Source organism: Lissotriton vulgaris, chromosome 2_1 (genome assembly GCF_964263255.1).
Source record: "Lissotriton vulgaris chromosome 2_1, aLisVul1.2, whole genome shotgun sequence".
In the NCBI taxonomy this organism is placed as follows: Eukaryota; Metazoa; Chordata; class Amphibia; order Caudata; family Salamandridae; genus Lissotriton; species Lissotriton vulgaris.
In genome coordinates, this window is record NC_141687.1 from 897,955,522 (window position 1) to 897,981,514 (window position 25,993).

Here is a 25,993-nt window from a genome sequence, read left to right on the forward strand (position 1 = left end):
TGGCATTCTTTCCTGATTACACGGCTGAGGTTGCACGGAGGAGGAGAACCTTCTTTGAAGTTAAAAAAGAACTGAGAGCCAGAGAAATCCCATACTCTATGCTTTTCCCGGCCAAGCTTCGGGTCGTGGCCGACAACAAGACTTGGTTTTTTGATTCCCCGTAGGTGGCGCAGGATTGGCTAGAGGGATGGAGGACGGCGGGCCTCCCTCGTCGCTCCAACAGACAGAATAGACACCGTACTGCTGGCTCCCGACAGGGCTCGCAAGCCAACGACGAAGATACAGAGCTCCATTCCCCTTTGGCCGAACATCATGAGGACAGTGCAGACGGAGACCAGTGAATCACTGCTATTGTCTGGTTGAACCGATGGAGACGAAGAATGGCAAGGCCGCTTTGGACACTGGGTGGAAGGGCCTCCGCAGCTGAGGAAGGGGGCCGCTGACCACGGAGAAGCCTTCACCCCAGCGAGCAAGTACTATGTTATGGGTTGGGATCAGGCACTCTGCTGAGTTGGGGGGGCGGGCAGTTTGGAGTCTGTTGAGCAGGGGGGCAGGGAGGGGGGGAGTTGGGGGTAGGATGGGGTTTTGGTTCTTAGTTTCTACACAGGTTCAAGATAGCTACGATGGGGCACACGAGCACAGAATGGTAGTGTCACGATACTGCACGCAGGGTCACCACACGGGCCTCCTGGTCCTCCACGCACGCAAATTTTCCATCCGCATACCCGAACATGATGGGGGAGGGCACTGATGTAGGGCAGGCATCCCCGTTAAGCCTCATGTCCTGGAATGTGAGGGGTCTGGGTGACAAAATTAAACGAGGGCTGGTCCTGCAAAGTATAAAAAGATTGAATCCCGCCCTGGTCCTGCTACAAGAAACACACCTCACCGGCACGGCCACAAAGGCCCTAGACAGGAAAGGCTACAGCATGGTAGTCCACTCTGAGTTCACGAAGGGGTCCCGGGGCACCGGGATATTAATTCACCGCTCGTCCAGGTTCATAACCCGATCAATTGCAGTAGACACACAGGGGCGCTTCGCAGCGGTATATGGGCAGTGGGAGGGAAAGCCGCTTAACGTGGTATCGGTATACATCCCGCCGGCACTACACACCATAGCCTTCCCGGAACTAGGAACATTTTTATTAGACCTTCCAGAAGGGGATCTTGTAATGGGTGGGGATTTTAATGCAGTGGCACAAGACTCCCTAGACCGACACCCAGTGCGTACACAAACACCGGGACACTCCAAACTACATGACTTCATGGAAGCGCAGGGCTTAGTAGACATATGGAGGCGGTTCCACCCAGATGACCGGCAGTACACATACTACTCGGCAGTTCACGACAGCCTATCGCGGATTGACTATTTCCTGACGCTGGGAGGGGGTCTCCTCACTTTCACTGACTCTCAGATTAGACCACGAGGGGTCTCCGACCACTCCCCGCTGACACTGACTCTGTCCAATCAGGAACGGACCCTCAGACGAGTTTACCCTATCTACCCGGGTTACCTCAGGGAGCCGGGCATAGCCAAGGCTTTGAAAAGGAATACACGATCTTACCTCACTGAAAATGTGGGATCAGTGGCGTCGCCTACAATCCTGTGGGAGGCCTACAAAACAGTACTCCGCGGGCAGGCGATTTCAGTGATCACACAGCACAAACACACACAGCGTCAGGAACTGATAGGTCTAGAGGAACAGCTTGACAAGGCAACACAGGACCACGAGGGGAACCCGACTGGGGACACCCAGCATGCGCTCCAACTGGCCCAGCAACGTCATACCGGCTTTCTGCGCTGCAGAGTGAGGGAAAATATGTCAGCAACTACGAGCAGGGTGTATGACGTAGGCGATAAAGCAGGGAAGCTCCTGGCGTGGTTGGAGAAGGCGCGGGGAGGTCAGAGGGCCATACTCCAACTGAAGGACCCTAGTGGTGAGATACAAACCAGTCCGGCACGAATAGTGGAACTCCTGGCAGACCATTTCCACTCCGTATACTCCCCTGAATATGAGGTCACACGGGAGATGGCAGAGAGCTCTCTCATAGGAGTGCCGACCCGCACTCTCTCCCCAGACCAACGGGACGAGCTTGACTCCGACCTGACGGCGGAAGAAATACAGATGGCCATAACTGCACTACACCCGGGGAAGGCGCTAGGCCCCAATGGTGTGCCGATAGAGTGGTACAAACTCATGTCCGAAACGCTATCCACACCATTGCTCGATATGTTCCAGGAGTGTCGGGTACAGGGGCGATTGCCTCCTGACCAGCGCACGGCCGCAATTGTCGCGATACCTAAGCCCGGCAAACCCCCTGAGGAGTGCGGATCATACCGCCCGATCTCCCTCCTTAACGCCGAAAGTAAAATTCTTGCGAAACTGTTGGCCACCAGGCTACTGCCCCATCTGACACATCTGATACACCCAGACCAATCGGGCTTCATGCCACACCGGAGTACGGCGCTGAATTTGAGACGGCTGCACGGGGTACTGGCCCGAGCCCCGCAGTTGGAGGAACCAGCAGCGGTACTGTCACTAGATGCCAAAATGGCGTTTGACATGGTGGAGTGGCGCTATCTCTTTGCGGTCCTGGAACACGTAGGTATTGGCCCGACGTTCATATCGTGGGTCAGACTACTGTACACCGAACCCGTGGCGCGGGTAACCGCGAACGGACATATTTCAAGGGAGTTTCCGCTGGCAAGGGGCACGAGGCAAGGATGCCCACTCTCGCCACTACTGTTCGCCCTAGTACTAGAACCCCTGGCCACGATTATCAGAACCACCCAGCTGCTGAAAGGCATACAGTGGGGAGGTGGATGGGAGGATAGGGTATCCCTGTACGCTGACGACATGCTCGTCTACCTCATGGACCTCGCGAACAGTGTCCCGGTCTTACTGGCACTGTGCGAAAGCCACGGTGCGGCTTCAGGCTACAAACTTAACTGGTCCAAGTCCATACTCTATATGGTACAGGGTGACCTTCCAGCCCTGCCTGAGGATTGCCAATTGCTCGTAGAACACATCTCCTTTAAGTACCTAGGGATACGGATTACGAGGGACCATTCAACCTTCCTTGAACTGAATCTTAAGCCCCAGCTGGACAGGCTGAAGACAGACGTGCGCCTCTGGAAAAATCTCCCCTTAACACTTCTAGGTAGAGCAGCGCTCTTCAAGATGATGGCGCTACCTCGCTTCCTCTATGTCCTGGAAAACACGCCGGCAATGGTCCCCGTATCATTCTTCCGCCACGTGTCGGCACAACTGTCCGGCCTTCTGTGGGGAGACAAACCGGCCAGGGTTGCACAGTTGAAGTTAACTAGGGACTGGTATAGTGGGGGGATAGCCCTCCCCAACCTTGAACTTGAGACATAATCCGCGAAAATGGAATAGAATTTGGACACCATGGAACACCTATAGGGGGGACATTTGTGAGCCTCTGCCTGAGGAGGAGGATGGGGACAGCTCAGGGGATGATGAGGATCTGGAGTAGTGGGAGGAAGGGAGGGATGAGACCCAGATGCAGCGCCTGTCACAAGGACCTGGGAACTGTAAGTACAGGCGAGAGTGTTATTACCAGTAACTGCGTTCAGAGCGGCTAGATGACCATAGACACACCAATGTTGCAATAGACTACTGTGCCGGATCGTGAACTTTGACCCTTGAAGTAGCAAGTTTTAAGTTGGGGGGGTAAAACGCAAAAAGTTGCTCTATTGATCGTAAGCAGCTGAATGTTGACGCTGCTCTGCAGAACGAATAACTGTCATTTTATACCATGTGATAGCAACAACAAAAATAAAATTAAAAAAAAAAAAAAAACATTAAAATAACAGTTTCATATCATGTACAATTTTTCATTTATACATTACAATGCAGTCACGTTTATTGGCTAACCTTAACAAATCCCTAATACAAAGGTTCTCCTAGCCGAGTCTAAACATCCTGCAAATGCATACTTTCTAAATAAAAATTGTACATCCTAACATTACGGGCCAACGGCAAGGTCGTAACCAGTGTCAGATCCCTACTACCAGATTTCCCCCCTCACGTGTGAGGGCCGGGCGCACAGTGGACTGTACATCTGTGCCAACTTCCAATTTCCCTTGTCTTAGCGGGGGCCCCTTATTTAACTCGACGCCATCTTAATGGTCGTCCGAGGACTCGTGTGAGGTGTCTAGAAGGTAGCGTGGACCCCCCCTCCCACCCCACACTGTTCACCACATCCGCCGTCGCGGATATCCTGGCCCCGGGAAATTCCTAGGAGGGGCATCGAGCCGCCTCCTCCCCTGGGAGGGGCCAATGACCGCCTTCCCTTCGGCGACCCCATACTTAGTGGGTGCCGCCTCCCGGTGTGAGGGGCCAATGGCCGCCTCCCCCCGGGCGCTCCCATCCATAGTGGGTGGCGCCCCTCCTCTAGGGATCTTGAAATTACTGCTCACCGATCATGACCTTACCGCCACAGGCCGGATAGTTGACCGGCTATCCGGACCCCCCACACTCCTACTGAAGGTCATGATTATACAAACCACTTAACCATGCTATGAAGTCTCCTATGAGTAAGACATTCCCCTCCCGGGACAGATGAACCCCATCTTCGAGATACATGTTATCTCCCCGAATACATCCATGCGGAATACAGTGCAACTGTCCTGAACGAAACAATCTACCCAGCTTGTTATTGACTTTCTTTACTGAATGATTCAAAGCTGACACAGAGAGGCCCCCCCGCCACACCTTCCTTGGAATCATGTGTGACCATGCTATCATGCACCCCGGAATCCTCTTTGCCAACCAGCTAACAGTGGATAGAACCCGCTCGAGGAGTACTCGCCGACCGAGCGCCACCAAATCATTCCCTCCCAGATGCACTATGATTATAGACGGCGGTGACCTTGTCCGCCCTAACAGTTCCTCGACAAAACATTGAAACTGGTCAATACAGAGCCCGCCCCTTCCGTGGAAGGTCACCCTGTACCCGTATTCCCCAGCTGCATGAATCATGTCACCTGCTTTGAATACGTCCGCGGCACGCCTCACGTATGAGTGGCCCACGACCCACACCACTCTTTCCTCAGCCGGTGATCTTTGACCGCTGGTCCCCAGGTGTCGGGTCGACTGCACAGTCCGCCCCGCCTCGCAAGCTCGCGAAACTGTAAACCAAACAAAAGACAAGAAGCGTGAGTGCATGACATTAGCTTCACAACATGTGCAACCGCACATACCTTTTATAACAGTTTGAGGACCATCGCCCCAATTGTTTCACCATTTCCACACTCTGACCCCTGGCTGTAGCCTCTGTAGCAGCCCCTATCCTGAAGGAATGGGTCCCAAAATCGCTCGGGTCCAAGCCCGCTGCCGCGATTGCCAACGTTAACACCCGCTGAAACTGAAACCTTGTCAGTGGGGTGGCGTCGGTGTGTCTCAGCAAGCTTCCCCCCCATGCTACCGCCCTTTGCGCCAGATATTCCTCAACACACTGCACCGGGCACATGGGGGACCCTCGCATGCGCTGGACAACCATACTGTCTCCCATCGCACCCTGATCGGTTTTAGACCTGGCTATCGTGATTACCATTGAATCACCCTTGATCTGAACGTGTTCCCGACACAGGCCTCCCCCCACATCCTTCTTATTTCTTGCCACCAGCTCGCTCACCCGCATAGCCCCATGGAATGCTAATGCGAAAGCGGCCCGGAATAGCACTGCTTCGGACTGGGAGGAACATGTCGCGGGGAGCACCGACATCAACAGGGACAATCTTTCTAACCCAATCGGGCGCCTCTCGTCTACTCTACGACCCTCGAGGCGTTGCCACCCTCGCAGTGCCTTCTTTACCAAAAAGGACGATGTAGGGTCCCTGATGCCATACGCCTGTGCCATGAATGCAATGGCGGCCCGGTGCCTATTGGCCGTTGCTGCTGATCGGCCTGCCTTGTGGTGTGCTACCAAAAACTGCAGCACATATTCCTCCTGCCCCCACTTATCCCCTCCTGCTGGATCCAAAAATGCACAATAGGAACGAAACGCTCCTTCGTACGCCTTCCATGTCCTGGCGGCTAAGCTGGCTCCCACGAGGTCCTGTAATCCGGGGCACCGAGTGACCAGAGAGCTTCGGGAAATGGTGCCGCCACTAGATCCGCGGAAGGTAGATAACCCCTGAAGGCCTGCATGTGGGAACGAGAGAGTGCATCAGCCGCCTGGTTCAGTACACCCGGCACGTGTCTTGCCCTAAACTGAACGTTCAGTCTCATGCACAGTAGTACAATTTCCTTTAACAATCTCAAAATCCACTTGCAGCGTGCTGCCTGGTTATTTATGCATTCAACCACGGTCATGTTATCGGACCAAAACACCACTGAGCGATCACAGAACTCGTCCGGCCATGCCTCCAGGGCCACCAAAATGGGGAACAACTCAAGAAACCCAATGTTACCTGTGAGCCCACTGGTGTGCCACCACGTCGGCCATGTTTGCGCCGACCATCGATTACCAAAGATGGCGCCAAATCCTACGCTCCCTGCCGAGTCGGTCCACAAACCCAGCTCGTCCGAGGATGCTGGTGGTTTGTTCCATACCACTCGACCGTTGAAATCCGCCAGAAATGCCAACCATATGCGCATATCCTGGCGAACCTCTGCAGACAGTCTCGTGCGGTGGTGCCCTTCTTTGAGACCGACCATGGCTTGTGCAATAGAGCGGGAAAAGGGGCGGGCCATTGGTATCACTCTGAGGGGCAAAGTTAAGCTGGCCCACCACTTGTTGCAACTGATGGAGAGTTACCTTTTCTTTGCTAATGCACAATTCTAGCGAGGCCCTAAATTTCATTACTTTGTCCCTGGGCAAATGGAAGCATCCCTCCACTGAGCCGAGCTCAATTCCAAGAAACTCGAGTGAAGTAGATGGGCCCACCATTTTCCCCGGTGCCAATGGCACGCCGAATCGTTTCATGAGATTGCAAAATTCCAGTAAAGCCTGTGCACATTCCGTGTCACCGGCTGGCCCCAAGAACAAAAAATCATCCAGGTAGTGCATAACCTGTGTATAGCCCGTAGCTCTGGTGAACGCCCATTGCAGAAAACAGCTGAATTTCTCAAAATAAGCACAAAAAATGGAGCAACCCATTGGCATACATCTATCCATGTAATAGCGTCCTTGAAACACAAAACCTAACAGACGCTGATCCCGAGGGTGTACCGGGAGCAACCGGAATGCTGATTTAATATCGGATTTAGCCATCAGCGCTCCGGGCCCCAGGCGATTCAACATGGCGACGGCCTCATCAAAGGATGCGTACCGCACCGAACAGACTCCTGGATCAATCGCATCGTTTACCGAAAGACCCCTAGGAGCCGACAAGTTATGAATTAACCTAAACTCACCTGGGTCCTTCTTGGGGACTACTCCCAACGGTGAACAAATAAAATTAGGAACTGGCGGGTGCCTATATGGGCCGGCAACCCGGCCCCGGGCAACTTCCTTCGCAATCTTGCTTTCTACCACCATCGGGTGCTGCTGAACGGACAGTTGATTTTTACACAGTGAGTCCCCCTGAAAATCCCCCGCCGGGATGTGGAAACCATATGAGAAGCCGCCCCCTAACACCCCAGCGGAGACATGATCAGGGTATTCGTTTAGCCAGGGGATCATTGCCATGATATCTACGGGGGTAGGTAGTGATACCCCTTGGCCGATGTTAGACCTGTTTGGCACCTCCTCTACCCCCGGTATCCCCATTCTTGGCTCTGCACGAACTCTCAGGGTGTGAAGAATGTCCGCATCCTGCACACTCATGCCTGAACTTACATGTCCCCTGTGGCCTTGTGCACTTGCCTCTGTTAAAATTCCAGCAAACCCCTTTCCTACCCCCATTCCCACCACTCCTGGGTTGGTGATCACCAGCGGGGCTTGCTCGAAAGGGCGCCGCCGATTGATGGCGGGAAGGCGCCGACTTATACTCGCCGAGCGAGGACGACTTCGTCGTGCCCGGCAAGAGCTGCTTCTGCCAAGAGACGGAGTCGAGACAGTCCCACGTCAGAGACGAATCGTGCTCCTTGGCCTTACGAAACTTACTATCATAACCCCTCCATTGATCCCCCTCATATGTGTCATAGAAATCCATTATGCGTGTCTGATAACAGGCCAATTCACTCAAAATCTCTGGCTTACGTTCACCCATAATAGCAGTAAACATCCCAAAGGCCTTGGCCCAATTAGAGATCGTCTCATCTACCCTGAAGCCCGCCATTTTTGCACGCCACACACTCGGATGCCACAAATCCTTTTGAGCCTTAACATACTCGATCTCATGATGGTCAGTCAGGAGCGAAAACATATTTACATATTTATCAGCCCAAATCATTTCCTTCGTGGCCAGTGGAATATGCTGAACTACTTTTTCCCTCCTTGAGGGCAAAGACCCCCCATTTGCCATTGGCAATGGCTTCTTACCAGACTCCATAGCTGGTCCCGCTGATTTTCCACCGCCAGCCGCTGGTTCTTCAGAGGGAATCTGTGAGGGGACAAGAGGGAGATTCGCCTTCGCAGCATCTCGCGATTGCCGCAACTGCTTCATTAGCAACCTAGCCTCTTTGGCTGTGTCTCTGGGTGCCGCTGCACCCTCGGTATTCTTCCCAAGCCATGCGGCCAACTCCGGAGGCATTTCCTCCTCGCTGGTGGGCGTAACTACAACCGGAATCGGTTGGCCTGCATCCGGGATCGGTACCGGGACCTCGACTGGACTAACTGGGCTTGCCGGGGGTGACTCGGGAACTGGGGCCTCCCCCCCTGCCGCCCTATTCCTGGCCCTTTTACCTCTCCCTGCGGGGACTACTCCCGGCAATGCTGGCCCGATGACCTTCTTCGGTCTGCCCGTATTGTTCATTGCCGCCATCTGCTTTTTCATGCTCGCCATATCTTTCATCAGCATGCGGAGCATCTGCTCCGTCCCTGCCTTCTTTCCGGCCTTCTTGCCAGGCATCGTTGTCGGATACTCGACCCTTGCTGCTTAGCTGCTCAACGAGGTCCTGGATCCGGAGGTCCGAAGTGAAGAGAAGGCTTCTGGAAGAGAAACACAAAAATCACAAGTTCTCAAAATTGCTCCTTGTTCCGTCGAGGGCTCACGTGCAACGAGAGGGTGCAGCTTCCAAGCACAGGAACAAGAGGATGCTTCTTTGGATTGTTGCTCCTTTTATTCCTCTTCGGGAGGGCGTGTACCCTCCTCTGGTACGCCTATGGGGCGTGGCCAACGGTGTAGGTGTCTAGGACAACCCTTCTTGGGCGGGAAAAGGCGCGCCCCGGCTACGCCGCTTCGGGCATACCAGCCGAGACACGCCCCCGCCCAAAATGGTTTCCCTAGGGGATCCGGGCACCCTACCATACGTTCGGGGGGACCGAGTGGTCGCCCCTTTCCATAATCCTTGTGCTTTCCTCTGGTGCTGGTGCACAATGGGCTGGCTTGCGCCAATGCAGGTACCCTTGTACCATGGTCCAAGGGTACCTGCTTTGGCGGTCAGCTGATGTTTGTGCACCAGCCCTGGCAGAAAGGAGAGGAATCCACCACATCTTGTAGATGCTATGCATTCCTGTCCTTTTCTTTTGGTGTAGGGCAGCACAGCTAGAAGGCTTGTGTTGCTGCCCTACCACAAAATATTATCAAAATGCCCATGAGCCTTCCATGTATGTTATGTTTAACCATAGATGAGCCAGCATACTACCCTTTGGCATGCAGACAGTGGCATAGAGCACTGAGACATAGCTGCCTACACTGCACAACATGGCCTAGTTACCCACATTGCCCCATGTTGCAACTTACCCTGTTGCCGCTGTGGTCATTGCCAGCACTGTCCTGTCCCGCAACTACTATCACCAACACCTCAGAGATGACCGCTGGCACCTGCTACTCCAAGGGATCCAGCTTCTCCTGGGGCACAGGGCTACCACTTTGGGTCTGCAATGCTGCCTTGAGATTTATTGCCAGTTTTTTATTTGTCCTGAGCTTGCAATCATGCCAGCGCTTTTTAGAGTCATCTTGACTACAGCAACACTGTTCACCTTGTCAGCAATGGTCTACCATATGCCCTTTTTCCTCCCCAATGACATTTTGGAGCTGATGAAGAGCAGGTGTAGGTGCTCCCTCACCTCTGTGATCAAGATCTCATTCTCCACAACACTCAACCTGCATTTCCTCTTCCTCTGGGACTGTGGCACATCCTGGAATGTCCTGGGACATCCTTGCTGGTACAGGGGTTTCTGGGGTTGTTTACCTGGGCTCCACTCACTCCAGAATGCTCATTGCTGCTTTCAGGTAAGTGTACCTTTTTTCATGAAGCAGCGTTTTTGTGATTTTTTACCCACTAAGGGTACAAAGGTGACACTAGGACTGCTAGTGTCTATTTCTCTAGATGCTAATTGGTTGAACGTCAATTTTGAACCATTAGCATCATATTTCTTAACAACAGTTTTTATGATGCCAGCTTTTTCCTAATGGCATGAAGTGCCATATTGCGAATACGATGCTTTGGAATCTGATGTACCACAGCAGCAACGTTTTGGGCACACCGCTGCGGCAAACAGCAGTGTGCATTTCTTGTAAATATACCCCCATGATTTTCATGCTGAAATAACCCAGCTGAAAAAAATACGTATCCCACAGTGTCATTTATGCTTCTTTGTAAATTTTTATCATAGTTATATGCTACATAATGTATGCTGAATATTTGCAAGTTTCACTTTGCAGAGTTTTTCTGAGCATAAAGGCATTATGGAGGAGAACTCTAAGGTCTCAACTCCGAGTACCACATTGTCCGATGCACTATATATCACACCTGATAAAATCTAACATCAAGGTGTTTGGAATTTATTGTGAACAATATCTATCATTTATTCTATGCTTTACAAAACAAAATGGGACAATATATGAAGATTGTATTGCTTATAGCTCTGACGTCTGTACTTTATGGTAATAACAGAGCATTTCTCACTCTGTAAACATCAGTAAGTTTGGCCTATCGAAATGTACCTTTGGAGAATTATGTGTGGTAGTTAGAATTACCCCCACACATTTGTGGGCATTCATAATTGAGACCTACATGTATATGTGTAGCATTTCTCCTGTAGAAGTACTTTAAAACATTAAAAAGGGAACGTGCAACCCTAACTGTTGCACACGTTTGATTTTCGCACAGATGTCAGAGAGTAAAACTTTGTAAATCAGGAGAAGTTGCATTATTTTTTTTAGACTCACACGAAGGTTATAATAGACTTTGTAAGTTCACAGACCCCTAGGCACAGCGATCTGCTAACCTTTCCCTGCTCGATTAATTAACATTTTAGGTATGGTGTGAGCTTAGACCTTTTGAGTTACTAAAATTATATGCATGGCATGCTTACTTAAAGGGGCTATTAGTCCACTGTCTTCATCCATTGGTTTAGTGTTCCTCTATTCACATTTTGCTTCCGTAGAACTACATCATACAGCATGGGGCAGTGGGTCAGCCTACTTCGTCAACTGGCTAACTTCACTTTGAGTGATTACATTTTGCTCTTTCACAAGGTGCACATCCCTACATTATTATTACTTTACTCTTGCCTTTGTATTTTGAGCCTGAATTAATAACAATGTGCTTTTGCTTTTTTTTAATGTAAGCAGGGTACACATTCCAGCTTTATCAGTTCTTATCTCCTTTTCATGTTGTGAATTTTATTTTAGAATGGCCTTTGCCTAGCTAACTGCTAGTATTTCACAGCATAGATGACTGCTGGTGTTTTGCAGCATACCAGATTGTCTCTATTTGAAACTGTTCTTTATAAAGTTATCATTATTTTAGTATGCCTACAATGAGGTGCATCTATAATGGCACTCTTGTATGTCATGCTGATAGGTATCATTATTTAGAACTGCTATGTAGCTTTCTGGTTTGCTTTCAGTATTCTTGTAATCCATATCTATCTATCTATCTATCTATCTATCTATCTATCTATCTATCTATCTATCTATCTATCTATCTATCTATCTATCTATCTATCTATCTATCTATCTATCTATCTATCTATCTATCTATCTATCTATCTATCTATCTATCTATCTGTCCGTCCGTCCGTCCGTCCGTCCGTCCGTCCGTCCGTCCGTCCGTCCGTCTATCTGTCTGTCTGTCCGTCTGTATGTCTATCTATCTGTCTGTCTGTCTGTGTCTGTCTGTCTATCTTTGAAAAACTGTCTACATTTCTATCTCACTGTCAATCTACCAGTGTATCCGCCTGTCTATCTACTAGTCTGTCTGTTTGTCTCTGTGTCTCTCTATTTGTTTGTCTAGCTATCTGTCAGTCTGCCTACCTGTCTGTGTGCCTATCTTTCTGACTATCTAACTCTCTGCTTGTCATTGTACCTGTCTATCTACACTTCTCTGTCAGTCAACTTGTCTATCTACCTCTCTGTCTGTCATTCATTCTGTCCGTCTGTTTATCTATCTATCCATCTATTAACTGTCTAGTTGTCTGTCCGTCCATTGATCCATCTACCTATTTTTGCAGCCCTATCTATATCTCTTTTCAAATCTATCTACACAACACTACGTATCTGTCTTTGCAAGACTCTCTATGCATCTGTCTACTTTTTCAACCCTCTATGTCTAATAAAGATTTACAAAAATGTTATGAAAAAGCATTAGCAAGCGCTAGAGATTGCAATCCAGAGCCAGACCACTTGGCTTTTTTAGGTATGGTTTTAGCCAAGACCATTTAATTTTACTAAAATGATCTGTATAACATAGTTAGTTATAGGGGTTTTCAGCTAGACTTTAGCTATTACTCTCTTGTCCTGTCATTCACATTTTTATTCCACTACTCAATGATGCATTTTGGAGTAATGGGTCAGTCCACTTCAGCCAATGGCTAACTTCACTGTGAGTTATGCTGCTGCCCTTTCACCTGGAGCACGCCCATAAATAGTTTCCTTCAGTGACGGTGAGTACTGTGGTAATGTTTGCTTTTATGAGACCAAAAATGTTTTTTTGTCTTAAGCCTGTTTTTTAGGTTAACATGGGCCTGCCAGCTTCCCAAACAATAAAGTTCTCCAAAAACTATGACAGAATCAAACAAGAATTGCCAAAGCCAAAAGCCGGCGGCCAACGCTGGACCTATTGGCTTTGCCAAAGCTTGTTAGCCATGACTCTGAAGTAAGATGTAAGTGGGAAAATTTGCATCTGTGTGGCAGTAAGTGTTTTCCATCTTCAGCGGAGGCATAAATAACCTGTCTGACACAAGATTACCTGATGCATTGTGTCTCACGGATGAGGCATCCTGTTCTAAAACATGAAGGACAGTTGCTGCAGCCCCTCCTAGCACAGGTATGAGGTGCTTGGAGGGGAATGGGTAACAAACAGAGAAGGAGTGGAAAGTCTGGGAAAAGGAATCTCCTTGTGTCCACATGTTGGAAGCAGCTGCTACATAAGGGTCTGGAGGGGGAGGGGCAAACGCCAGTTTAGGTCCTTTCTCCTAGCAGGACAGTTTGGATCAAGTGCTGCGAGGTTCAAGGAGTAAAAGCGAAGCTCTTTTATCCAGGCAGTTTCCCTCTACAGGAAAGAGCAGAACTTCTCAAGCGTCCCACTTAACGAAGCTTGCGGGGTTAAAAAAATTAGATAGCTATGTATACCCCTAGAATAAGGGTAAATAATTCCTGCCATTCTACTAACTAGGGCAACTTCTAAGTTTAGCCAAGTCAGGGACTCAATGAAATAAGCTTTGATTGTCAAACACTGAAGATCTCTTTTGTAATAGATGAAATGCCATGAGGGGTGGCACTTATGCTGTAACAGTGGGCTATCACAGACTCTATAATCACCCCCCTCATCTCCCCACGAATCACTGAGTTAAGGTGGGATGCTGAGATGAAGGTCATAAAACCTCCCTGCAGATGACAGCTATATCCCATCTGTAATATCTGTACAGATAAGCAGTAAAAAAAATGTATTGAGCCAAATACGCATTAAGCACCCCATAAGCGCAAGTAAATGACACTAGATTTCTTTGCATGAATATGAAAAGTCAATTACTGTACTTCTCAGATGCATTCAAAGGATGAGTGATACACCGTAATGTATCTCCGCGCCCCTTGAGAGAGTTTGCCCTATATACGAAACAATTGTTTACCACTAAAAGAAAGTCACTTTGTGATCACTGTATGATCTCCGAACACATAATGCGCATCATGCAAATTTGCATTTCTCTCCATGGGAACAATGAGTTTATTAAAGGTTGTAGGAGTGAGATACATGGGGATTTTCGCGCAGTTATAGATTGTGCAGTATGGGTTTTGCCTTTTTTTAGCTCTGAAAAGGACATGTGAAATTGAGAAGCGCCATCTTTGATATGTCTCAGGAGAGTCAGGCACGTGGTGCCTGCTCCTCTGCTCTGGAAGAGGAGGGTGAGGAGGTTAAGTAAATTTTCTTTGTGTGGTTCCTATTAAAGATCAATCAGAGTTACACAGAAAGAAATCTCCTTTAGGCCTGTGTTCATACAGGTATTGCTTTGACTTTAATAAAAGTCATAACTGATCTCTCTTGAGGTCTCCAGTGAAATGAGCTCAGCAGAAATTCAGCCGAAGTCCTTTGAGAGGGAGGAAAAAGTCCACTTAAACAGCACATTATCCTAATATTCCCAAGCCACCGCAGTCACTCATTTATTTTAAAGGTCTTAATTTGCAAACGGTGGTATTTAAAAGTCTTTTTATGCCACCGAAGAAAGTGCAAAGAGTGGGTATTAAACGGTTTTATGTATTTACAAAATTGTCATAATTTGCTTAATACATACAGAAGTAACTTTAATGGGGTACTAAAATATCGTCAAAATTATGCGTATTGCTCCATTTTAATGTGCCATTTTACGAGTAAGGCGCAGTGGTATGTAAAATGACATCTTTTTCTTTTATTAGAATTACTCATAATAGAAGATGTGTGCTGGAAAATGGGACAAAGTGCTGCGCCCCCAGTAGCTATAGAGAATGCTTAAGTATATCTATAGCTACATATTTACACATTTGTTCAATATGTATAAGACAATACACAACAATATAGACAAAATAACTATATGAAACTTGAGGCTAGGTTAGAAAACAAACATAAGGCAGTGCCCCCACAGAGAAACATTACAGCGGGTAAACCCTTTATTGTGTACAGTGCAGTAGATACAGTGGAAATAATTTCTAATGGGATGCTATAGTATTTCCATCATTTTTATAGTGCTATAAACATGGCAGAAAGTCTATTTGTAGTTACAGCCATAGATTTTCCTCAATATGATGCATGATGTAAGCAAAAGGGTGTGGCTCGCAAATGGCAGGCGTAAGATTATTAGAGAGCGCCTATAAATTGCTCGATGGGGACCTGCCCCATTTCTCTGCATATTTAATTGAGAGTCAATAATTAAAATTACTATTCTGTGAGGTATGGATGAATATATGCAGCAAGCAAATATTTGGTGGGCGTCCTAAATCTGTAGCATTTATTAAAGGACAGGATGTAGGCTTACGGCTAGAGCGGCCGACCTCGAAGCTGTGGAACCAGGTCCAAGTCTCGGCAACCACGCTCAGCATCCTGTGATTCTGGGCAAATCAGTTGGGCTTTTATTTTATGAGGCCTTGCGTCACTTTTCTGCCGCCGGTGCGTCAATTTTTGTGACGCATCAGTGGTGTAAAAAATGCGCAATGTGACATCATTTTTACAAAGTGACGCATCCTAAATTCCTGCTCTTTCTATGTGTGCCGCATTATGCAGCACACATAGAAGGTACAAAACATCATTAATGACTGTGTTTGTGCAGGAAGGTGTCCTTTCCTGCACAAACACAGTCATCCCTGCAATGCAGGCACCCTTGCACCATGTTGCTAGTGTGCCTGCGTTGGCGATAGGCAGATTTTTTAGCGCTGGCGCGGGGAGGAGCAGAGGCATGTGACATATTCTTTTTATTAAGGTGCAGCCCTGCATTTTGAAAATGACACAGCTCGGAACAGCAAAAGATTCCTGCGGCACAGAGCTGTGGCATTTTCTTGTAATTTTGCCCCCAGTGTCTCCAAAAAGCACGGACTCAAGATTCATTTCATGTAAATATTCAACTTAAAATACCTGGTTATCAAATGTATAGGTTTAGAGAATTTCTTGTCGGATCCAGCCATTGTCATGATTAATACATTAAATATATTGTTTAAAGATGGAAGAAAATGCTACTTTCGTCTGTTCGCTAAGTGGGGCTTACATTATTGCAGCATATGACAGAATGTGCATGATGTCACAACTTCATATGGCCGGGATGCCTGTCACCCCCTCCCAACACAATCCCCAAGGATGGGAAGACGGACGCAGTTCTGAACTTTTAGAAGGCGGGAGGGAGTAAACCCTCCCGGCCGAATTTATTAAAATATGAAACAAAATTAAAACATTAAAATAACAGTTTCATATCATGTACAATTTTCATTTATTACATTTCGATGAAGACGTGTTCTTTGGCTAATCTTAACAAATCTCTAGTACAAAGGTTTTCCTAGCCGAGTCTAACATCCTGCAAATGCATACTTTCGAAATTAAAATTGTACATCCTAGCATTACGGGCCAACGGCAAGGTCGCAACCGGTGTCAGATCCCTACAACAGAACTCTCCCCCTCACGATGTGAGGGCGGGCGCACAGAGGACTGTACCTCTGTGCCAACTCCAATTTCCCTTGTCTTGCGGGGGCCCCCAATTTAACTCGACGCCATCTTAAGGGTCGTCCGAGGACTCGTGTGAGGAGTCTGTAAGAAGGTAGCGTGGACCCCCCTCTCCAACCCACACTGTCTATCACATCCGCCGTCGCGGATATCCGGGCCCCGGGAAATTCGTAGGAGGGGCATCTTAGCCGCCTCCTCCCCTGGAAGGGGCCTATGGCCGTCTTCCCTTAGGCGATCCATACTTAGTGGGTGCCGCCTCCCCGTGTGAGGGGCCAATGGCCGCCTCCCCCCGGGCGCTCCCATCCATAGTGGGTGGCGCCCCCACTCTAGGGACCTTGAAATTACTGCTCACCGATCATGACCTTACCGCCACAGGCCGGATAGTTGACCGGCTATCCGGCCCCCCCACACTCCTACTAAAGGTCATGCTTTTACAAACCCCTTAACCATGCTACGAAGTCTCCTATGAGTAAGACATTCCCCTCCCGGGACAAATGGACCCCATCATCGAGATACATGTGAACCCCCCGTATACATCCATGCGGAATACAGTGCAACTGCGCCGTGCGAAACAACCTACCAAGTTTGTTATTGACCTTTTTCACTGAATGGTTCAGAGCTGACACAGAGAGGCCCCCCTGCCACACCTTCCTGGGAATCATGTGGGACCATGCTATCGTGCACCCCGGGATCCTTCTCGCCAGCCAGCTAACAGTAGATAGAACTCGCTCGAGTAGTACTCGCCGACCGAGTGTCACCAGGTCATTGCCCCCCAGATGTACTATGATTACAGATGGCGGTGACCTCTGCCGCCCTAACAGTTCCTCAATAAAACATTGAAACTGGTCAATACAGAGCCCGCTCCTTCCGTGGAAGGTCACCCTGTACCCGTATTCCCCAGCTGCGTGAATCACGTCACCTGCTTTGAATACGTCCCCGGCCCGCCACACGTATGAGTGGCCCACGACCCACACCACTCTCTCCTCAGCCGGTGATCTCTGACCGCTGATCCCCAGGTGCCGGGTCGACTGCACAGTCCGCCCCGCATTGCATGCTCGCGAAACTGAAAACCAAACAGAAGACAAGAAGCGTGAGTGCATGACATTGACTTCACAACATGTGCAATCGCACATACCTCTTATAACAGTTCGAGGACCATCGTCCCAGTTGTTTCACCTTCTCAACACTCTGACCCCCGGCTGTAGCCTCTGTAGCAGCCCCTATCCTAAAGGAATGGGTCCCGAAATCACCCGGGTCCAAGCCCGCTGCTGCGATTGCCATTGTTAGCACCCTCTGAAACTGAAACCTCGTCAGTGGGGTGGCGTCGATATGTCTCAGCAGGCTTCCCCCCCATGTATCCGCCCTTTGCGCCAAATATTCCTCAACGCACTTCACCGGGAACATGGGGGACCCTCGCATGCGCTGGACAATAACACTGTCTCCCATAGCACACTGGTCGGTCTTGGACCTGGTTATTGTGACCACCATTGAATCACCCTTAATCAGAATGTGATCCCGACACAGACCTCCCTCCACATCTTTCTTATTTCTTGCAACCAGCTCGCTCACCCGCATAGCCCCATGAAATGCTAATGCAAAAGCGGCCCAGAACAGCACTGCCTTGAACTGGGAGGAACATGTCGTAGGGAGTATCGCCATTAGCAGGGACAACCTTTCTAACCCAATCGGGTGCCTCTCGTCCACTCTACGACCCTCAAGGCGTTGCCAACCACGAAGGGCTCTCTTTACCAAAAAGGACGATGTCGGGTCCTTGATACCATGCGCCTGCGCCATGAATGAAATGGCGGCCCGGTGCCTATTGGCAGTTGCCGCTGATCGGCCTTCACTGTGCAGTGCTACTAGAAACTTCAGGACATAATCCTCCTGACCCCAATTGTCCCCCGCTGCCGGACCCAAAAATGCACAATAGGAACGAAACGCTCCTTCGTATGCCTTCCTTGTCCTGGGGGCTAAGCTTGCTGCCACGAGGTCTTGTAATCCGGGGCACCGAGTAGCCAGAGTGCTTCGGGGAATGGTGCCGCCGCTAGGTCCGCGGAAGGTAGATAACCCCTGAAAGCCTGCATGTGTGAACGAGAGAGTGCATTAGCCGCCTGGTTCAGTACACCTGGCACATGCTTCGCCCTGAATTGTACGTTCAGTCTCATGCAAAGTAGTACAATTTCCTTCAGTAATCTTAATATCCACTTGCAGCGTGCTGCCTGATTATTTATACATTCAACTACAGTCATATTATCGGACAAAAACACCACAGAGTGATCTCTGAACTCATCCGGCCATGCCTTCAGAGCCACAAAAATGGGGAACAACTCGAGAAACCCAATGTTACCTGTGAGACCGCTGGTGTGCCACCACGTCGGCCATGTCTGCGCCGACCATCGATTACCAAAGATGGCGCCAAATCCCACGCTCCCCGCCGAGTCGGTCCACAAACCCAGCTCGTCCGAAGACGCTGGTGGCTTGTTCCACACCACTCGACCGTTGAAGTCCGCCAGGAACGCCAACCAGATGCGCATATCCTGGCGAACCTCGGCCGACAGTTTTGTGCGGTGGTGTCCTTCCTTGAGACCAACCATGGCTTGTGCAATAGAGCGGGAAAAGGGGCGGGCCATTGGTATCACTCTTAGGGCAAAGTTAAGCTGGCCCACTGCTTGTTGTAACTGATGAAGAGTAACTTTCTCTTTGCTAATGCACAGTTCCAGGGAAGCCCTGAATTTCGCAACTTTCCCTACTGGCAAACGGAAACATCCCTCCACAGAATCGAGCTCAATTCCAAGAAACTCGAGTGAAGTAGACGGCCCAATCGTCTTACCTGGTGCCAATGGCACCCCAAACCTCTTCATGAGAGTGCAAAATTCATGTAAGGCCTGCGCACATTTTGTGTCGCTGGCTGGCCCCAAGAACAAAAAATCATCCAGGTAATGCATAACATGGCCATGGCCAGTGGCTTTGGTAAATGCCCATTCCATAAAACAGCTGAATTTCTCAAAATAAGCACAAGAGATGGAGCAACCCATTGGCATACATCTATCCATGTAGTAACGGCCCTGGAACACAAAGCCTAACAGACGCTGATCCCGTGGGTGTACCGGGAGCAACCGGAACGCTGACTCGATATCTGATTTTGCCATCAGCGCTCCGGGCCCCAGGCGATTCACATGGCGACGGCATCATCGAAGGATGCGTACCGCACCGAACAAACTCCTGGGTCAATCGCATTGTTCACTGAAAGACCCCTTGGAGCTGACAAGTTATGGATCAGCCTAAATTCCCCCGGGTCCTTCTTGGGGACTACTCCCAGCGGGGAACAGATGAAATCAGTTACTGGCGGGTGCCTATATGGGCCAGCAACCCGACCAAGGGCAACCTCCTTTGCTATCTTCCTCTCAACCACCGCTGGATTATGCTGAGCCGACAGTTGGTTTCTACAAAGTGGTTCCCCACGAAAATCCCCCGCCGGGATGTGGAAACCATATAAGAAGCCGTTCCTCAACACCCCAGCGGAGACATGATCAGGGTATTCGTTTAGCCAGAGGATCATTGCCATGATATCAACGGGGTAGGTAGCGGTACACGATGGTCCCCCTCAGACCTGTTTGGCCCCCCCTCTACCCCCCGTATCACCATTCTTGGCTCTGCACGAATCTCGGGTGTGAAGAATTTCCGCAACCTGCTCACACATGTCTGAACTTACATGTCCCTTGTGGCCTTGTGCAATTGCCCCTGTTAAAATTCCAACAGACCCCTTTCTTACCCCCATTCCCACCATTCCTTGGTTGGTGGTCGCCAGCAGGGCCCGCTCGAAAGGGCGCCGCAGGCTGATGGCGGGAAGGCCCCGACCCATTCCCGCCAAGCGAGGATGACTTTGTCGCGCCCGGCAGGAGCTGCTTCTGCCAAGAGATCGAGTCGAGACAATCCCACGTCAGAGATGAATCGTACTCCTTGGCCTTACGAAACTTCATATCGTAACCCATCCATTCATTGCCCTCATATGTTTCATAAAAATCCATTATTCGTGCCTGATAGCAGGACAATTCGGACAAAACCTCGGGCTTACGCTCCCCAATAATTGCAGAAAACATTGCAAAGGCCTTGGCCCAATTTGAGATTGTCTCATCCACCCTGAATCCCGCCATTTTGGCTCGCCATACACTCGGGTGCCACAAATCCTTCTGTGTCTTAACATACTCCATCTCGCGATGGTCAGTCAGCAGAGAAAACATATTCACATACTTATCAGCCCATATCAATTCTTTCGTGGCCAACGGTATATGTTGGACCACCTTTTCCCGTCTTGAGGGCAAAGACCCCTCCCTTGCCATTGGCAATGCCTGCTTACCCGGCTCCGTTGCTGTTCCTGCTGTTTTTTCGACACCAGCTGCCGGTCCTTCCGAGGTCACCTGTGGGGGGACAAGAGGGACATTCGCCTTCGCGGCATCTCGTGACTGCCGCAACTGCTGCATTAGTAACTTGGCCTCTTCGGCCGTATCTCCCGGTGCCGTAGCACCCCCCTTTCTGCCAAGCCATGCGGCCAACTGGGCAGCTAATTCCGGAGGCATGTCCTCCTCACTGGCGGGCGTAACAACAACCGGAATCGGTTGACCCGTGTCTGGGATCGGTACCGGGGCCTCGACTGGGATGACCGGGCTTGCTGGGGGTAACTCGGGAACCGGGACCTCCTCCCCTGCCGTCCTATTCCTGGCCCTTTTACCCCTCCCCGTGGGGACAACTCCCGGCAATGCTGGGCCTATAACCTTTTTCGGTTTACCCGTATTGTTCATCGCTGCCATCTGCTTTTTCATACTCGCCATATCCTTTATCAGCATACAAAGCATCTGATCAGTCCCGAACTTCTTTCCCGCCTTTTTGCCAGGCATTGTTGACGGATATTCGATCCTCGTTGCTCAACACGATCCTGGACCCTTAGGCTCGAAGTCGCTGAAAGAGAAACACACAAAATTACAAGTTCTCAAAATTGCTCCTTGTTCCGTCGAGGGCTCACATGCAAGGAGTGGGTGCAGCTTCCAAGCACAGGAACAAGAGGACGCTTCTTCGGATTCCTGCTCTCTTTATTCCTCTTCGGGAAGGCATGTACCCTCCTCCGGTACGCCTCCTGGGCATGGCCAACGGTGTAGGTGTCTAGGACAACCCCTCCTGGGCGGGAAAAGGCGCGCCCCGGCTACGCCACTTCGGGCATACCAGCCGTGACACGCCCCCCGCCCAAAATGGTTTCCCGGGGGGATCCGGGCCCCCTACCATACGTTCGGGGGGACCGAGTGGTCGCCCCTTTCCATATCCAGCAGAAAGATCAAATTGTCAACAATATCTCTTCAGATAATTTTACTTATCCTGATTTAATCTCTTTCACAGATATATATCATGAATGGGTGTCCACAGGATGCCCTTATGGCGTATTCATATGTCAATAGGGCAAAATAGTCTACCCACACGCTTATGTTTTTGTTTGTGTTTAGTATCTCTAATGGGGACACACTCTTTCTTGCCTTGGGGTAGTGGGGAAGGAGTTTGCTGCTGCCCAATCCATTCTGGGAACTGGCAAAATTCTGAATGAAGCGACCCTGTAATTATTTCTAGGCTGCCTCGCCATGCGTGCAACATCACTAGTAATGTCAAACCCATGTCTGATGGGCTGGGAGGTATTCCCCAGCTGCTTCCAAGCTCACCCAAGGACCAAGTTAGTAGACCAGGCTATGGAAGAGGCAGACATCCTCCATGGAATCTATCCCAACAAAACCTTCCTGGTGTTTAGTGCGTGAATCTATCTTTGCCCAAAGCCATGGGGAACCTGCCCATGTCTGATAACTCCACTTTCAGAAAAGTCAGGGGAACACAAATCTGGTTCAGGCCTTGGGAGGAATACGTTTCTGTGAGATAATAACTGAATCAAAATCTCATGTTTTGGGGCAAATACATTTTGAAAATCTGGCAATGTACTGTTCAGCAAGTTGTCACAGCCTACCAATTAGAGTGAGGACAGTCTGGCAAACAGCAGCAGAAATCCTATGATGTGTAGGTATGAAAAATATACGGTTGTGGTATGTTTCCACACAGTCCAGGGTATTATCTGTGACCATAAGACAGATACCCTAAAATCGCATTTCACTTGCAGCTGCTTCCCAATTTCAAAAATGTACTCACCCAGTTCACCTAGGGCGAACAAAGCAAACACAAAGAGATGATGGACCGAGCACTGAAACTTTTCAGACGCTCACCTCCAGTCACAGATCTGGGTTGAATCCATCATCGTTCTTTAGCTTACTTCGCCACCCCAGTTCAGACACAGCTATATGCAAATCAGTCTTGACACTGTGCATCATGGGAACAGTTCAGCCAGTTTACCACCGGTGGGCTCAATTATTCCATAGAAAACCCACACATGTCTGGTATCCTCATGCTTGAAAGAACGCAGTCAAGGTCATGTCTTAGTAGGAATATATTCGTACCTGAGGAAGACTGGAGAGAATTACCATATTTTGGGAAAAAATGAAAAACATCTGACAAACTTCATGTTCAACAATATCTCCTAGACAGCCAATCAAGGTGGAAGAGGTCTGACACCCAGCAATAGAAACTATAGGATGTGTACAATACTCCTGCAACCTAACTGTAATTAGTCTCCTATTGCTCATCTATTAACTCCTATACCGTGTGCATGAATTGACACACCTAAAGATAATAGCCAATTCTTATTAATGTATTCTACATCATAGAAGCAGAATTAAATGCATGGAATGGTTGTCTTAAGAGTACAAAACTAATCCCAATAGCCAAGAATATCCACTGAAAGAAGGATTCTAACTGTTGGTTTGGGAGCAGCGAAAAAAAAGTGCAGTCTCCAGCGCTTGTTTAAAGATTAGCCCCAGGGTGCGCCAGAATCTGGGGGCAAGTGTAAATGAAGGAGAACGGGAGGGTGATGAATGCGGCCCCCCTCCCGATGAGCAATTTTATCCCCAAGCACCACCACCTCCCCGGGGTTTATTTAAAAACATTATGGATGGGGGCATGACACCCCCCTCCATTGGCCTTCAAAGGCCCCAGGGACCGCCAACTCCCTGGGGCATGTACATATAAAAGAAAGGGGTCCACACGGACTCCCCTCCAATGTTTAAAATACCCCGGGGACTGCCACCTCCCAACACTTGAACTAGGGGGAGGCAGGCAACGCTGCCTCCCCCAGGCCATATTTGGTGTGGCCCCACCCCTTCTATTAATTATAAAGCAGAGTGGATGGTTCTCCTTTAAATTATATGAATTATGCAAATGCACACAGTCATCTACAAGGTCTGCCCGTTGTCCTTAGTGGTATGCAAAGGTATTGCCACAAAGAAAAAATGGGGGTCCTAAAACATATTATCCTTATTTATTTTCCCATAGGAACTTTAGACACAGCCACAGCCTAAATTGGTGAATGGATTTACACCAAATTTGGCAGAAAGTTAGATCTAGGTCAATGAAGAGCGCTGTTTGTGTTTTAGTTTAAATGCTTTCAGTAGTGTTTGAGTAGAAAATGCTCAAAAACTTTGTATATCAAGGGACGAAGAGGGTTCACGGATCCCGCCACCACCTCCACCCGGAATTGGTTCATCCTAGGGCTCGATCCCTAATCCTATTTTTTTTAATTGATACAAGAGGCAGGGTAGGAATGCCCTGAAACCCCAGACCTGGTGATAGGTTTTTGTTTTTATTTTAAATATTGTTGCGAATTTGCAGAATATCCCCAAATCCACAACAAATTTTGTAAAAAACAAAAAAGTGCAGTTTCCCATGCTTGTTTTTTTAAAGCCCCATGAGGTGGAACATGGGTTACACTTGACCCCCCTCCCCAGGCCCACTTTTGCCCAGGATACCCCACCCCCAGGGCCTGGCACATTTTTAAAGGAGGCACTCTGCCCCCTTCCACAGGTCAATTCTGGCCCCATGGCCCCCTCCTCTGGGGCTCAGCACATTTGTAACGGGAGAGAGGGGCATACGGAGCTGGACATCCAGCTTGCCACTTGACGGTGGCCTCTAGTTCCTGCTTGTTCTAACCTGATCCAGTGGCACAACCGCTGTCCAAATTTTCCCACCTGGGTTTTCCTGCTCACCATTCTTCCCGCCAACAGAACCCACACCCACCCAGGACCTACTTAATGCAGGCTGCAGCGCGACCAGGCAGCAGATTGACCAGGCAGCAGATTGACTATGATGTGGATGCATTAAGCCGGTGCACCAAAGGCATGCCAAAGGCAAGTCATCTGCACCTTTCAGCAACTGGTCCACGCCCAGCACCATGACCCTTGCCCCTCCCAAACCCCACAGATACACCAATGGCAAGCTCTAGACTCTCAACCCTGGATGCAGATACAAACACTGCCACCGCACTGACCCATGCACCATAGTAAGACCTTTCGCCTGCACACACACCAGCCCTCTGACCAGCATCACAGAGAACACACCACCAACATCACCTGAACAAAAACACCTACTTGCATGCGCCCTTCTCAATACACACTCACTAAGCAAACAAACCACAGAGATTTGGGACCTGATTTCCACCCTCACATCTGATGTCCTCTTCCTTACTGAGACCTGGCACAACCTCACTTCTGCACCCTACATCGCTGGCAAAATACTAAGGATACAAGATCACCCACCTGGTGGAGGGATCGCCATCATGCACAAGTAATCCATCCATGCAAAACGACAAATGATTACAACAACCCAGCCATGGAATACCTTAACTTCCTACTCCAGACATACCTCTAAACCACCATCAGGTGCATCCTCGTCTACTTTCCTCCAGTACCACGTCTAGCCTTCTGCATCTTCATTGACAACTTCATCTCCCCGCTATAGACTCCAACAACAACAAAAAATTCTGCAAACTCAACTTCCAACTTGATGACTACACTAACATCAACACTACCAATCTCCTCAACAGCATGAACAACATTGGACTCACCCGACTCGTCCACAACCCCACACACACTGCAGGCCACATGCTACACACTGTCTTCACCTCCTGGGACCTCCAGTTACCAAATCAGGTATAGCCATCATCAGCATATGGACCTCTGCCTCTAGTCTTCCCAACATACCCAGAACAGTTGGAGCAAAGGTTCAAAGGACACATGGATCAATGTCCTCAACACCACCCACCCCATCTCCTTCAATAACCTAGACAAGAATTTCATAAACTTCAACAAATGGATCATCAACTGCACCAAGAGCGTCACCTCCATCGACAACACCACCCAAAAAAATACACCAAGCAG